Source organism: Sinocyclocheilus rhinocerous, unplaced genomic scaffold (assembly GCF_001515625.1).
Source record: "Sinocyclocheilus rhinocerous isolate Xijiao unplaced genomic scaffold, SAMN03320098_v1.1 scaffold756, whole genome shotgun sequence".
NCBI lineage: Eukaryota > Metazoa > Chordata > Actinopteri > Cypriniformes > Cyprinidae > Sinocyclocheilus > Sinocyclocheilus rhinocerous.
This window is the reverse complement of record NW_015662039.1, coordinates 1086775-1103938: the sequence shown is the minus strand read 5'-3', so window position 1 is coordinate 1103938 and position 17164 is coordinate 1086775. Positions and strand designations below refer to the sequence as shown.

Genomic DNA, 17164 nt, shown 5'->3' with positions numbered 1-17164 from the left:
CAGGTTTACAAGCCACTTTTTCCTGCGTTTTTCAATGAATTTCTTGACTTTTTCCCCCTTATGAACAACACATTTTCGTACACGATAAAAGCTCCTTGTGGTTTCTCGGTTTGGCCAATTTAAGCATCCATAAACAACAAAAAAAACACTGGCATTTTGAGTTTCTGCTAGTGATTCCTATGGAGAGAAAAATCACTTCCTGCCCTCCAGCTGCATTTCGCGCGTCATCAGTGACGTCATGTGCAAACAACCTATTGCAGGTTTCAAACAGATGGCGATAAAGAGGCAAAACTTATGGACTGCAGCTTTAAATATTTAGCTAATATAATATTTTGTTCCTAATTTAATTATATATGGAAAAAATATATGTTCTCAATTTAATATATTATTATAAATGATTACTAGTTTTGTATTAATTAATACAATATTGTATTAATGTGTTTTGGAGAAAACTTGTAATACAACAACTTGGAATTTTATTATTTAGTTTTTATACTATTTACCTGTAGTGTCTCCTCCGATGTAAAAGTCTTTTCTTTTCTTGTCTTTTCTTTTCTTTTCTTTTCTTTTCTTTTCTTTTCTTTTCTTGTCTTTTCTTTTCTTTTCTTGTCTTGTCTTTTCTTTTCTTTTCTTTTCTTTTCTTGTCTTTCCTTGTCTTTCCTTTCCTTTCCTTTCCTTTCCTTTCCACTTCTGATCATTTATAAGCATCATTACTATAAATATATAACATATAAATATATAACTATAAAAAAAAAAAAAAAACACATACTGACTCCAATCTTGTGAATTATAGTGTATATAATATAATATAGTATAATATAATGTTATATATAGTAACTATATAGTATAGTATATAGTAATTAAATTTAAATGCACATTATTTAATAGTTTTTGTATTCATTTATTTAATCAAGTTGTTTCTCTGTGTTTGATAGTGTCAGAACAGGCAGGCTCTTGTAGTAAAGCTTGAAATTGTTGGCAACTGTAACAGGGGGCGGGGCTTAGCAGAGGGTCAACACCACACAAGCTCCTCCTCCATATCTGACAACATTTTGCATAACAGTGGTAGAAATGAACCTGGCTTCAACCAGTATATTGCCATCCTATTTAATCACTGGGCAATTATTTAGAAGTTTGGCGATTTGAAGCCTTTCTCCAGACCTTAAAAACTATCTGGGTTCTCACTCAGAGTTCAGAGTAAAGGCTGTCCTGTGTCTCAGTCTCTCTCTCTCTTTCTGTGTGTTATTTGCCTGCTAATAATAAGTGGAATGCACTCTTGTGTCAAGGCTTTACCTGCAGTCACAGCCCCAGCCTCCTCCCCAGGCAGCCTGTGCTTATTAGTTAATGAAATGCTCTTTAAAGGCGATGGGAAAGAAAAAGCAGCCTGGCTCCAGCCTGCTATCTGGCCTATCTTGGGTTTCAAAACATCGTTGCCTAGACAGCCAATTTACCAGGCCGTCCACAAAAGCGCACACATCTGGTGATTAGATGTCAGATGGCTGTTCGGAGCTCTTCACCTGGAGCGTGGTCAGTTGATAGTGATGTGGGGGTTGAACCGGTGACCAGGTTAATTGTGTAAGATTAATCATGTAACCATGGTATAACATATAAATATATAACTAAAAAAAAAAAAAAAACACATACTGACTCCAATCTTGTGAATTATAGTGTATATAATATAATATAGTATAATATAATGTTATATATAGTAACTATATAGTATAGTATATAGTAATTAAATTTAAATGCACATTATTTAATAGTTTTTGTATTCATTTATTTAATCAAGTTGTTTCTCTGTGTTTGATAGTGTCAGAACAGGCAGGCTCTTGTAGTAAAGCTTGAAATTGTTGGCAACTGTAACAGGGGGCGGGGCTTAGCAGAGGGTCAACACCACACAAGCTCCTCCTCCATATCTGACAACATTTTGCATAACAGTGGTAGAAATGAACCTGGCTTCAACCAGTATATTGCCATCCTATTTAATCACTGGGCAATTATTTAGAAGTTTGGCGATTTGAAGCCTTTCTCCAGACCTTAAAAACTATCTGGGTTCTCACTCAGAGTTCAGAGTAAAGGCTGTCCTGTGTCTCAGTCTCTCTCTCTCTTTCTGTGTGTTATTTGCCTGCTAATAATAAGTGGAATGCACTCTTGTGTCAAGGCTTTACCTGCAGTCACAGCCCCAGCCTCCTCCCCAGGCAGCCTGTGCTTATTAGTTAATGAAATGCTCTTTAAAGGCGATGGGAAAGAAAAAGCAGCCTGGCTCCAGCCTGCTATCTGGCCTATCTTGGGTTTCAAAACATCGTTGCCTAGACAGCCAATTTACCAGGCCGTCCACAAAAGCGCACACATCTGGTGATTAGATGTCAGATGGCTGTTCGGAGCTCTTCACCTGGAGCGTGGTCAGTTGATAGTGATGTGGGGGTTGAACCGGTGACCAGGTTAATTGTGTAAGATTAATCATGTAACCATGGTCATGTCATTATGACCCACGTACAACTTATCTGGCTGAGAATCAGGAACATTAATGAGAGAGTGAGGGGGAATATATTAGGATATTTTTAGTTTGTTTTATATTTCACGTCCCTGTCCTCCACAGATGCCAATCATGAAGGGTCAGCGGAGGGCATCGAGAACATGGCCGACGCAGTCACACATGCAAGATTTGTGGGCACCGACCCTGCCAGTGATGAGGCGGTGCTGATGAAAATCCTCCAGGTAAGGCACTAGAAAACAATCACACTAGATCTCTTGCGTATTGTGTGGTAGTGCCAACTTTTCTTTTTTTTGTTTTGTAATGAAAAAAATATTGTAAAATGATCGTGAATATTTTCAATAATAATATTCATTATAAAAATATAAAAAAATAATTGAATAAACAAAAAATATCTTAATACATATTTTAAATAATTGTTATTTGTTTTTAAATACATGTAAAAGTACATTACTGTTCAAACTGAGGTTGGTAAGTTTTTTGTTTGTTTGTTTGTTTTTTAAGTCACTTAAAGGATGCATTTATTTGCTCAAAAATACAGTAAAAACAATCCTATTGTGAAATAATATTACAGTTTAAAATAGATCGCATTTTAATGTACACTAGTCAACATTTGACGTGGATCAAAACCTTATATCAAAGTTGTCCTAAAACCAAAATGCGTTCTTGTCTTAGGACAACTTTGATTAACTTTTTTGATCCACTTCAAATGTTGACTACTATATTTTAAAATATATAGTTTATTCCTGTGATTGCAAATCACTAATGAATTTTCAGCATCATTACTCCAGTCTTCAATGTCACATGATCCTTCAGAAATCATTCTAATATGCTGATTTTGTGATGTTATCACTATCACTACTGCTTATTTTTGTGGAAACCATGATGCATGTTTTTTTTTTTTCAGGATTATTTGATCAATGGAAAATTCAAAATAACAGTATTTATTTGAAATAGAAATCTGTTGTAACATTATAAATGTCTTCTATCTCTATTATACTGTTTATAAACATCAGTGTATATATAACAAATAATATTTGTACTTATAAAATTAAATTGCAACATATTAAAATGCAAAAATCTAGGGAATCAGATGATTAATCTGATAATCCAGTACTACATACTAGTCTGAAATGCATCCAGATAAGTGGCTTGAGTACAAGATTTTATTATTTTTTTAATCATTATTATATTATTAATTATATTATTATTTCCAGGTTTTAAGGACTTTGCTGCTGACTCCCGTTGGAGCCCATCTGACCAATGAATCTGTTTGTGAGATCATGCAGTCCTGTTTCCGTATATGCTTTGAAATGAGATTAAGTGGTAAGTGAAATTAAGTGGAAACTATGAAAAGTGTCTTTTTTGATTTTCTTTGTGCTTTTCACTTTTTTGTATCATCTCAGCTGGGAGAGCATGGCTCTTGCAATGCCATGGTCATGAGTTTGATCCCCAGGGGAAAATGTATGCTTAAAGTGCATTGTAAATAGCTTTGTATAAAATCTAAATGTTGTTCATCCTGAATCTTGAACTGCTCAATATGTGAATCTGCCTCCTGTGCTCTCAGGACTGTAATAAACCCCTGCTCTAATCCTGACCAAACAGAGTCTGGACTCTGAGCCCCTGAGGGGCTGCTCTTGTCCTCTGGACTAACATTTCCTTTCCTTTTCTTTCTCTGTTTTTTTTTTCGCTCTGGTTTTGCTCTTTTCTCATCACAGAGCTGCTGAGAAAGTCAGCTGAGCACACGCTGGTGGACATGGTGCAGCTGCTCTTCTCCAGGTAACTAGAGAGAGAATGGAAGAGGGGATGTAGAGATGGGGATTAGGAACAGAGTCGTGTTCTTGCTGTTCACATAATCAAACCGAACCTGAGACCAAACACAACAGGAACTGGGTCTGTCTCCGTAACGGGCTCTGGTTTCACTCTCAGACCTCTCTCTATTACCTCCGGAGGTTTCTGACTTCCCCTCACACGCAGATAGGGACAGGTGAAAGCATCAGTCTCTGACAATGCAAAGCATGGCTAATTACCAGGCCCACACAGAATCTGATTCTGCAGTGCCCTCTCTCTGGACCACAGTGTATGGGGGAAACATAAAAATTGCTTCAAATAGTCCCTTTCAAAAGTTTTGGCATCAGTAAGATTTTTAAACATTTTTGGAAGTCTCTTATGCTCACTAAGGCTGCATTTATTTGATCAAAAATACCAAAAATCTGCAATATTATATTACTATAAAATGCAATTTATTCCTGTGATGCAATGCTGAATTTTTAGCATCATTAGTCCAGTCTTCAGTGCCACACTGTCCTTCAAAAATTATTCTAATATGCTGATTTATTGCATTAAGAAACGTTTCTTATTATTATTAATGTTGAAAACAGTTGCGCGGCTTTGATATTTCTGTGGACAGTGGACACCATGTTTGTAAAGATTCTTCAAGTACAAAGTTCAAAAGTATAGCATTTATTGAAATATAATTTTTTTTTTAAACAATGTAAAAGTCTTTACTGTCACTTACCGTCAATTTAATAAATTAAAATTTGAATACAATTTAATAATAATTTTACACTTATTTTAATCAATTTAATCATTTAAAACATTTCTTAAAAATAATTTAATTTAAATAAACCTTATTGTCCCCAAATGTTGAATTGAATTGTATTTATTTAATTGAATTAATTAATTATCAATATGTCCAATAGAAAAAGCTACAAATAGGAGTGTAGTAAACGAATTCTGCTAAATTTCACAGGCGTTCCCTTAAAATCAGTGTGGAAAATGTTGAAAAAAGTTAACCATCTGGGCTTACTTTAGAACCTTAAATTATTCATGATATCATTTGTCTACATATGTTAGAATGTTAAGAATATTAAATTGCAAGGTGATACTCAAACGTTGCAATTTGTAACATTTTCTTGGCCATAAATGTCTAGATACCATTATTAAATGCAGATATAGTTCACTGACATCATTATGGACTTGAAATGGCCCATATATCATAATCATGAACGATCTAGAAATATGTAGTTTTACATTTTAGCTCTGACTAGTTCATATCTAACATGCAGTTCTATGATTGTGGTGTAATTGTGAGCAGAAACCCTTAGTCTTCTCGTGCAGGTCATAGTGTACTGCTGCTCTAATGCAATAACATGATTATGGGGTGGCATTTATGAGAGGTGCGTATCCACTCGCATTAGACTTCCAGTCACATCCCGCACAGACGAGAGGATGAGACCGCAGAGCACATCTCACTCTACCCATCTGCATATAGATTAGGGACACACACACACACACACACACACACACACTCTCACTCACTCACTCACTCACACACACGTATGTACGCCGCAACAAAGACATAATGACAAAATTTGGTCTCTTATGAAATGCTTAATCAAAAAAGAACAGATCATATTTTTTGCGTTAAAAAGAAGCGTCTGAATAATATTACAGTGTTTTGACCCAGTTTTCAAACCATGTAAACATCCTCTGTTTGTTTTTATAATTTCACACACTGTAAACGTCCTTCAGATGAGTAGCATTCATTAATAATTTTTAATTATAGCCGATAACGCCTTTTAATCTCAGAAATGCACACACACACACACACACAAACTCACAACCTGAGTTTGCCGCTCCCATTGTGCATGTTCTTATTGCCCAGACCCTCTTGTCCACGTCGCCTTCACAATGAGGGTGTGAAAGGCCTTAATAATGAGTGTGTGTATTTCTGTGTGCCTAAGGGTAATAAGCAGTGAATGTAGTGTGTGTGTGTGTGTGTGTGTGTGTGGTCGAGAGAGTGCCAGAGTAATGAACAGCGGATCTTATTGAGTGCTCAGAAGGAGGCTTAAGCAGCCTGCTGAAAGCATTAGGGATGTTAATCTGTTGGACTCACAGATCATCCTATAATCAAGCCGGCAAGACAACACTCCATTAACGCGGAGCAGAGTTAACATCAGGAGCCGTCTCTCCCAGCCTGCCTGTGCGAGCGCTGACATCTCACTCGAGGAAAAGCCGCAGTGTCCACACAACACACACACATGCAGACAATGCGTTCGAGGCTGAGAACATCATCCATCTAATTCAGCTAATGAATCAGCGCAGGGGGTCAAAAGTCACGCCCTGGGAGCAGAGATGCTGACTCTGCGGACATATTGTCTCTCCTCCGATTTGGTTTTAGAGAGAATGATGATTCCGAATGAGTTAATTCATCTGCAGTTTGGGAAACTAGATGTGGCTCAAATTTTACTCAGAACATTTGGAGTATTTCATTTTCAGACTTTTTAATGCCAAAGCCCCCAGAAAATGACAAAAACCCTTGCAAGGGACCCCTTTTCTAAAATATATGACGCAAATATATGTAATCTTCAAAATTACATGGATAAAGACCTATTTATACTGTGTGAGAAAGGTATTAAGCATCATATTATAAAGACATAATTCCAAAATTAAATAATTGGCTTTTATATTGCACTTCATTTTTTACTTTGCATTCAATTGAAAACATCTGAATCTTAAAATGAAGGCTGTAATTAATTATTTGTTATATTTGTGAATACTTATTAATTATTCCATCTAGTCTTTAGAAAGCAAAATAAAACAAAATTTGGAAAATGTTAAAAAAAATATTATTACATGTATTTAATATCTGGTCTATTTTTAAAAAAAATTTTTAAACCCATATTTGAATAAAATTCTTATGTATTTTACATATATGTTAACTTTGACAGCTATAAATACATTTTCTAATGTTTTTTTCCCAGAAAAAATAAAATTCCTCCGACGCCTAAGCACCTCCTTGCAGCCCCCTAAAGTCAAGTCAAACGTATTTATTTTTATTTATTTATTTATATTATTTACATTTATTTATACAGATTGTTTCAATGCAGCTTCATATTAAAAAAAACTTAGGAAAGTAACAGTTAATTTTGCAATATTTATCAATTATGAAACAACTTGAATTTTAGATGACAATAGTGTTAAAATATAGATCAGTTTAGTTCTGTATTAATTCAATTCAGTTCTGTAAGTACAAAGTTTATCAGTTATGAAACAAATTCAAGGTTTGAATTCTAAGCGTGTCTGGAGTTTGAAAATCCCTGATTTGTACATTAGAGAATCATTTTAAAATTCAATTTTTGAAAGACATTGACCTTTAAAACCGAACTGTGTTATTTCTGCAGAGCTTGTCACACCAAACAGAACTGTGAAAATAACAACTCTCTGTCTTTGGTCAGACAAACACGGTTTCATCCCAAACTCATGCAGTTGGTTCAATATTATGTCACACCCAGTTGGGCCACTTACACAGATTGTGGTTCTGTATTTGTGCTAGTAGTAGTTCAAAAATGTCACTCTTCACCTCTATAACACTCATAAAAAAGTGTCGCCATAAATGCATGCAGTAATATTGTAATATTTGTTTTTCAGATTGCCACAGTTCAAAGAGGAGGCCAAGAGTTATGTGGGCACTAACATGAAGAAGGTAAATATAAAATCCTCCCCAGATCTTCATTCTCCCTCCAGACCCTTTACACCTGTTTCCCATCTGCCTTCCTCATTTCTCATTTACTTTATGAGCTTTGTTACGTAGAGGTCTCCCTAACCATAAGTGAGGTCAGTAGCTGTTGCATAATTATTATACCTGTGTGTGTGTCATCCATCAGGTCAGGAGATGGAAAATAGTATGTAGTGAGAGTTAACTGTGTTTTCCAATCACAGTTGGTTCTGTATTGGAAAGACCTTTGCTTCTTTTCATCTCAGTTGTTTAGGGATCAAAGATTCTCTCTTCTCCTGTCTTTTCATACCTGATTTTTGTTGTCGAGTTCATCCTGTGCCCATTTGCCTGTTCCAACTCGCAGATCCCAGGCTGTATTCTGGACACACAGGATTTTATTTATGCAGATCAGCCTAGATACACCAATCAGACGGGCTTAGAGAGGGTATAGCACATTTACATGCATTAAAACAGCAGTTTTTATTGGGTTGCAGCTAGTGCATTTAAATACGCCGGGACGCATGGCTTTATGTTTGAATGCATGGTGGGGAGATTCGCTAAGGAATAAAAGCAGCCATTTATCATACCAACAAAAATGAGTTCTCATCATCTTTTTATAGGGATAATCTCAATCCAATACAATTTCAGCTATTTTGACAACATCTGTGGCATGTAATTTCTTCTTGTTCAAAATGCTTCTATTCAAGTTTCAAGACGAAACTTTGTATTACCTAAACTGACAAAATTGCTTGAAAATTGAATATAATTTTACTATTACTATTCACAGATAAAAAGTAGTTAAGAATTTTGTGCTTTTAAAACAGGAGTTCATAAGATGAAACATATGATATGAAACATTTATCATATCGCAGTTCAATTTGCAGTACATTCCAAATTAATCGCAGTAATTTTTCAAGACGAAACTTTGTATTACCTAAACTGACAAAATTGCTTGAAAATTGAATATAATTTTACTATTACTATTCACAGATAAAAAGTAGTTAAGAATTTTGTGCTTTTAAAACAGGAGTTCATAAGATGTTTTTTATGAAACATTTATCATATCGCAGTTCAATTTGCAGTACATTCCAAATTAATCCCAGTAATTTTTTTCCCTACCAAATCATGCAGCCCTTTACTTTAAATAAGCAATTTAAAAGTAATAATTATAAAAATTAAAAATAGTAAAAATATATAAAAAAAAAAATCTAAACATTTACAAAGACAAAATGTTATGTTTCTGTGCATGTCATGCAAATGTGTTGTTAAATTATTATTACCTTAAAATCTCAGGAGGTGCTTGAAGAAAATCTTTTGTCAAAGGGGTTTGGCTGGCAAAAAACTTGGGGAACCCTTGGTCTGTGGTAACTGACGTTGTGCCACAGATGCTGTCAATGAAGCTTAACTTGTTCTAGACCCAAATCATCCCTTCAAAAAAAAAAAACCCCGGAAATGTGCAAGTAGCTATTTCTATGGATTGTTAAACAATGTTTTTTGAATATGGAAATATTAGGGTTTGTAAATAATACTTCAAATGAGTATGAAGTGAATTTAGAGAGATGTCTCATTCTAAAGAAAGAATATTAGATGAACAGTCATGGGTAAACTATGTAACATACCTGTAGTTTAGGTCCAGCTTTATACTTTATGCAAATACACTGAGTTGAGGTGAAACCACATCAGGACTTTTATTTTCATATGTTCATTTTGGTTCCATAGTTTCATTTGAATGTTACTTTCTGTATTTGAATTTATATTCATTCGAGTGGTTTTTTTTTGTTTTATTCTTTAAAGACCAGAAATCCTATTTGCCTGCGATTTTGCATGCTCTGTGTGTTCCTGGTCTGTTTATTGCACCTATTATTTTTTATCCTTGGTTAGTCTCCCCAATTAATAGGTGTTTGTTTGTAACGTATGCTGAGGTGCTACTTCCCCCGTTTCCTCTCAGAGATGCATCGGGTTAATGTCGTTGAATGAGCGTGTTATTGAGTTCCTGATAATGAATGTGTGTGCATGGATGTCATCCTGGTATGCGTGTCGATTTCTCCCATGTACACCCCATGCATGAAGTTCTATGTGCTCCCATGTCATGCGTCTCCCTCTGAGCTTGTGACAAGTCCATCACTAATCCCGGGGCCTGCCCCTTCTCTCCTGAGGCTTACAATATCTTATGGAAAAACAAACGAGTGCAGGTAAGGAAGAAGAGATCAGACTCACTTTAACCTTGTACAACCCCCATGTATTTAACCTATGACAGTGTTTTGACAGTATAACAGGTCTAGGTTGAAGTTCTTTGTTACTTTTTTGGTCTCATGTTGATGTTAGAATTCATTGAATACAGTGTTTCTTGAAAGCTAGTGAAACAAGCTGAGACAAGCATTAGATGTTTTTTTGATACTGTTTCAGTTTGTTTTTAATGTATTTGAATTAAAAACGCATTTAACTGCATTCTTCTGCTAATGCATATGAAAAACCAGACTAAAATGCTAGACCGTTTCCTGCACCACAATAGAGTGCAATAATCAGGTTCTGGAAGTAATAATCCCATTCATTTCTCCATAGGGGAGTTGTTTTTTAACAATATGCTATAAAGAAAGACTTACTGTGAACTGTGAGTTTGTTCATTGATGGTATATGGTTTTGTTGTAACTATGTTACCCATGCTTCTTTAAAGAAATCATCAATCAGATAATTCTGCACAATAATGGATAAATTGATAATCGAATTATAATCCTTCACATTTGAGAATTTCTTAAAAAAAATTTTTTTTAGAATTATTGCACCTTCACATAAGCATAAATCAAGAGAATAAATTTACCTTTCTCTAGTTTGCTGATTTATTATATTTATCATCTACATTAACAGTCTATATTATATGAAAAACTGTAAAACCTTCAGGAAGGTTTTCTAAAAAGCAGTTAAACTCCTTTTGTTAATTACAATAATTCCAAATTGTTAAAGTTTTTTTCTATTTAAACAACACACATTATTTTGTGGCACAGATGTTGCGTAAGTGCATTTATTCAGCACCCAGTGTGGAGAGAGCATGTGCACAAGGTTGCCAGCTTGGAAAGATTAAGTAAAACACTGGGCAGAAAATGTATCCATTTAATAGAGAAGCTTTGATTAGGGAATTTAAACTCTTGACATCTGGCAACCACAAGCATGAAAGCTTGTGGAGGCTTGTTACTAATTCAGGAGAAAGGAAATGTAAAAAAAAAAAAAAAGCTTTTTCAGCATAAATAACCAGTGGGCAAATATTACAGATGATTATATTAAATTAATTGAGAAAAGCAGAAATTGTGATCATGAATAAAATACAATTAATCTGGCAGCCCTTCTTTATGGGATTCTAGTTCTTTCCAAATTAAAGCCATTAAAGGGGTCATAGGATGCCCATTTTCCACAAGTTGATATGATTCTTTAGGCTCTTAATAAAAAGTCTGTAACATAGTTTGGTTAAAATTTCTCAATGGTAGTGTAAAAAACACCTTTTTTACCCTGTCAAAAACAGCTAGACAGGCATCTGAGATCGGCTCGATTTGAGAAAGGGGTAAAGATTTTAGTAGATTAAAAAAAAAAACACTGGGTGGATTTTTATCATTATAGGGTGGTTGTGTACACACACTGCCAACACACATTTCAGTTCAAACAACTTGTAAAAGGGCATGTAGCATCCTATGACCCCTTTAAATACACAGTCCTTTACCTTTGACTTGTCCAATTTTCAATATTTGTTTGCTTTGAAGACTTTTTAAAATTCCCTATAGGAGAATGAATGGGTAGCTGAGTTGTGAGCTTGCAATCTGAATTGAATGTGAAAACACTATGCTGACAAACTCGGTTTTCAAAAGCCATTATTACCACAAATGTGTTTTGTTACTGTAGAAACATCAGTTGAAAATAATTTTACTACTAGAATTTTGGAAATGGGGGTAAATATATTCTTAAACAACATTTTTGCCTAAAAAATGGGCAAACAAAAAGAAAGAAAGAAAAAAATCTTTCTCTAGAATCACATCATGTTCTGTGTGTGAGGGTGCACTACTGTCAGATGTTTCTTCAAAAATAATAAAAGAAACATTAATGTGATTAAGTAACTGGTACCATTTTTATTGCTTCTCATCGCTATACAAATAATAACATCCTGTATGTAAATCACATTAGTTTTGCTGATTTAAACATTTATATACTGATAAAAGTGAACACAATCACCTCAACATACATAAAGACCCAAGAGTTTTTTTTATAAAATGACATGACTACGTGTGTGCTTATGCATCTTTTTGAGTGGTGGCATTGTTTTTTATGATAATTTGAGGTGTCATGAGATTGTTTTCGCCTTGCGCTCCTGCCTGGTTCTTTTGTGCAGTGAACTGCAGCGTTTGGCTTGATTTAACAAGTCTGTGTTTGTTTTGAAGCTAAAGATGAGAGCCGGGGGAATGAGCGAGTCGTCCAAGTGGAAGAAACAGAAGCGTTCTCCCCGCCCCCCTCGTCACATGGTACGCAGTCCCTCAGGACAGATGGATCCAGGCCAGTCCAGCACCCTCACCAACAACCTTTCAGGTATACCAACATAAGTCAGTTAGATCCAGCTTGTGTTTTTAAGTCATTTTCATTTACATTACTAATTAAAGTTTGGGTCTGTAAGATTTTTTTTAAGTGTTTTTGAAAGAAGCCTCTTATGCTCTCCAAGGCTGCCTTTACTTGATCACATTTTCAGTTATATTGTAAAATATTATTATAATTTAAAATAATGTTAAAAATAAAAGCATTTATTTGACATAGAAATCTTGTTAACGCTTTACAATAAGGTTCCACTACATTAGTTAACTAACTAACAATAGAAAATACAAGTGCATGTGTTCCGAGTTTGATGGTATGGTGCACTGTGTCATCAGTCTGAGGGCAGGGAAGTGGAGCGTGCCCAGTCGGCCTCAGTCGAGTCCATTCCTGAAGTCCTGGAAGACCGAGACTTGCTGGCTGATCAGTCGGATTCGGCATCAGTTCACGACATGGACTACGTGAACCCGAGAGGTGTGCGCTTTACACAGTCCACCCAGAAAGAGGGTAAGAGGAATAGTGTATCCAAAATTTACGTCAAAGGCCTGATGTCAAAATGGCTTCACACCAATTGGTACCTTTGTGTTTCTCCAGGTGCTGCTCTAATCCCGTATGGTCTCCCGTGCCTGAGAGAGCTCTTCCGGTTCCTCATCTCTCTCACCAACCCACATGACCGCCATAACTCCGATGTGATGATGCATATGGGCCTCCAGCTGTTAAACGTGGCCCTAGAAGCCGCACACATCGCCCCCTACCAGTCATTGCTCTGTCTTGTCAAAGATGAGCTCTGTAGGCACCTCACACAGGTGAAACTTTGTTCTTCTCTAATCTAACTTGTGCATTTCTCTGATGTTTTCAGCTGTAGTAAATATTCTCTGTGTCTCTTTGTAGTTGTTGAGCGTGGACCGAATGAATCTGTATGCCGCCTCCATACGCGTGTGTTTTCTTCTCTTTGAAAGCATGCGAGAACATCTGAAGTTTCAGCTTGAGGTACGTGACTGAACTATGATCTTCCTGTGGTACAAGTCATCTTAGATGCAAGAAGTCACTCTTTGTATGTCTCCACAGATGTACCTGAAGAAGCTAATGGACATCATTACCTCAGAGAACCCTAAAATGCCCTATGAGATGAAGGAGATGGCTTTGGAGGCCATCGTGCAGCTCTGGAGAATCCCCAGCTTTGTCACAGAGCTCTATATAAATTACGACAGTGACTTTTACTGCTCCAACCTGTTTGAGGACCTCACCAAACTGCTGTCTAAGGTGAGTGACTCCAACTCAGGGACTAGTGAGAAAGAAGTGGATCTAGAGTTTGAAAATAGTCCTTGGATACTATTTGGTGCCTCTAGTTATGTAAAGTTTAATTGCATTACCTTTTGATAAATATTTTGTGAGCTACACAAAGTAAAAAAAAAAAATTCACATAATGACATAATGGATTGAAAATGTATCAATTGTGGAAAATACACTTTTGTATTCGATTTTGTATCAGTGTTATTTTAATAACATTAAGACTACTATTATAATTAAAAATATATATTATATATATCTGTTTTTTTTATGAGAAATGTTTTTATTAATAGTTATTTTATTTATAGTAACTAAAACCATAAAAAAACTATAATAACCCAGCTTTGTATTATGATTCTGTGCTCCTCGTTCATAACAATTTCAGCATTTAAGCAGTTAAATTGCCATGGGCTGATGATTGCATTGCCAATTTTAATTTTTTAAAGAATCCTTTTTACAAGCACATTGCTACAGGGATTAGGCTATACATGCTTTAGCAAAATGAATTACACTGACATTTTTTTTATTTGTATTTATTTTTTTATTACCATTATTATTTTTTACAGAAGAGGTTTCACCTCTAATTGAAATTCCTGAACGTTTCTGACATTATGATGAAGTTGATTAATAGTGCTTTTGTACTCCAGAATGCCTTTCCAGTGTCTGGGCAGCTCTACACAACCCATCTCCTGTCACTCGAAGCCCTACTGACAGTGATTGACAGCACAGAGGCTCATTGTCAGGCCAAAGTGCTCAACAGTGCTGCACAGCAGGACCAGTCAGAATCAACGACAGTAGGAGGAGACAGTTCGGTCAATACAATCACAGATTCAACAACAGGTGGGCAGAATCAAGAATCCCAGAGAGACACTAACAGAAGCGATGTAACAAATGTAAAAAAAGGAATTCGCTTTTTTTGTTTCTCATAATGGCAAACTCTTCTTCCTTTGTTCACTACATACAGAGGCTGGCAAATCTGCACCCAGTTCTAATGGGCAGAATGCTGTAGTGTCAGACACGAGGACTGCCTGTCCTCCCACCAGTGGTCATCTGATGGCAGAGAAGATGAGATTAGGTAGACAGGACCAGGAGGAGACAGACACGGGTACTTTACTGATGTTTTGCCTGTGAAATGCAACAAACAACCAAGACAAAATACTCACTGATTTGCAATAAACATTCAGGGATTTAAAGTAATCAAATGCTGCTTTGTCTTAATCCTGCAGAGAAGAAAAGCTTGAAGAAGCCTCATCGCTTCACCAGCTGTCTTCCAGACTCTCAGGAACTTTTAGAGATCAAGAACAAGAAGAAGGTGAGCTGTTCATGTGCAGTTATTTGCTTTGTGAATATTAAAACCTTCAAATTTGTACTAAAATTACATGTTTTCTTCATACTTCAAAGCTTCTGATCACGGGTACAGAGCAGTTCAATCAGAAGCCCAAGAAGGGCATTCAGATCCTGCAGGAGAAAGGCCTGCTCAGCAGCCCCATGGACAATAATGAAGTGGCCCAGTGGCTGAGAGAAAATCCCCGCCTGGACAAGAAGATGATCGGAGAGTTTATCAGTGACCGCAGGAACACTGACTTGCTCGACAGTTTTGTCAAGTAAACCTCCTCTTTATAACATGTTTTTTGGTATGCTGCATATTGCCAACTCAAAAGCATCAGTCGGAGATTTAGTTTGTTACTACAGTTGTTGAAAATAGTGAAGAAATGTTAAGAAAAAAGAAATTATGTTCTGTTTAAAAGCAATGAAACCCATTTTAGGATTACTTTAAAGGGGTCATATGATGCTTTTTTAAAAATCATTATTTGGTGTATTTGGTGTAACAGAATATGTTGACATGCTTTAATGTTCAAAAAACACATTATTTTTCAAATACTGTACATTATTGTAGGTCCTCTATGCCCCGCCTCTCTCAAACGCTTCGTTTCTTTGATAAAGAATATCTCTTTGGTTTTGAGACTTTAGTCTTTGCAACTTCAGGGATCTTATCTATGCACAATCAGCTTGTAACACTCCAAAGAGAAAGGAAAACTTGAAATCGCATCATATGACCCCTTTAAGAAAAATGGTCACACTTTATTTTAAGGTCTAATTCTCGCTACTAACAAACCACTAACTACGACTTTTGCTTCAACAAACTCCTAATTTGCTGCTTACTAATAGTAAGGTATTTGTTAAGTTTAGGTATTGGGTAGGATTAGGGATGTAGAATATGGTCATGCAGAATATGTGCTTTATAAGTACTAATAAAAAGCCAATGTTAATAATAGGCATGTTAATAAGCAACTAGTTAATAGTGAGAATTGGTCCCTAAACTAAAGCGTTAACAGAAAAATTAATTTCTTATAATAATGTGGAATAAAATGTACTCTATTACAGTATTAAAAATCAAATGAGAATAACCACTGAATATTTAAAGGCATAGTTCCCTAAAAATCTCATCCTTGAAAGAAAAACCCTCGCCCTCATGTAGTTCCAAAGACTTTTTCATCTTCACAAATGAAGGTATTTGTAATGAAACCTGAGAAACTTCTGTCTCTCCACTGAAAGTCCATGCAACTTTCAAGCTTCAAAAAGTTCATAAAGACATCCATATGAGTCAAGCGGTTTAATCCAGGCCTTCTGAAGAAATAATTTTATGTGATGTACAGATTTAATTTATGCTTTTTTTTTGTAACATAATAAGTGTATATATGTATGTGTATATATAAATATGGTCATGGTCCTAAAAAATAAATAAATAGAGTTATTACAGGGTTAAAGTGAGTTGGGAGGACCATTAAATCAGGCTTAAAGTGAGTTGGGAGGACCATTAAATCAGGCTTAAAGTGAGTTGGTAGGACCATTAAATCAAGTAGTTGAGATGGTTGTGGTGTTAACATTCGTCAACACCAACTTCTTGTTTTTCCAACTTCTTGTCTGAGTCTAATACCTGAAAATTGGACGTGATCCTTTAGCTATAGATGTTATTCTCGCTCATGATTACTATCAGGCTCAAAGTAGCTGTCAGTATGGAGCTTGAGATAATTATACCTTAAAGTTATTTTAAGGCCATCTCTATCTCTTCCTCAGCACGTTCACCTTCCAGGGCCTGCGCATAGACGAGGCGCTCCGCTTGTATCTGGAGGCATTCCGTCTTCCTGGCGAAGCGCCTGTCATTCATCGGCTCTTGGAAACCTTCACTGACAACTGGCAAGTAAGTCAGCTGCCACACACACACACACACACACACACACACACACACACACACACTTTCTCCACATCTAAGGCACGCTTTTGTGATTAGCTGGCATCCATGAAAGGAAAGAGAG

The 17164-nt window shown here is 35.9% G+C and overlaps 1 pseudogene; it reads left to right on the top strand.

Annotated features, from left to right (window-relative positions):
- The window catches only part of LOC107727369 (Golgi-specific brefeldin A-resistance guanine nucleotide exchange factor 1-like), a 90225-nt pseudogene that overhangs the window by 55545 nt on the left and 17516 nt on the right, over positions 1-17164 (top strand).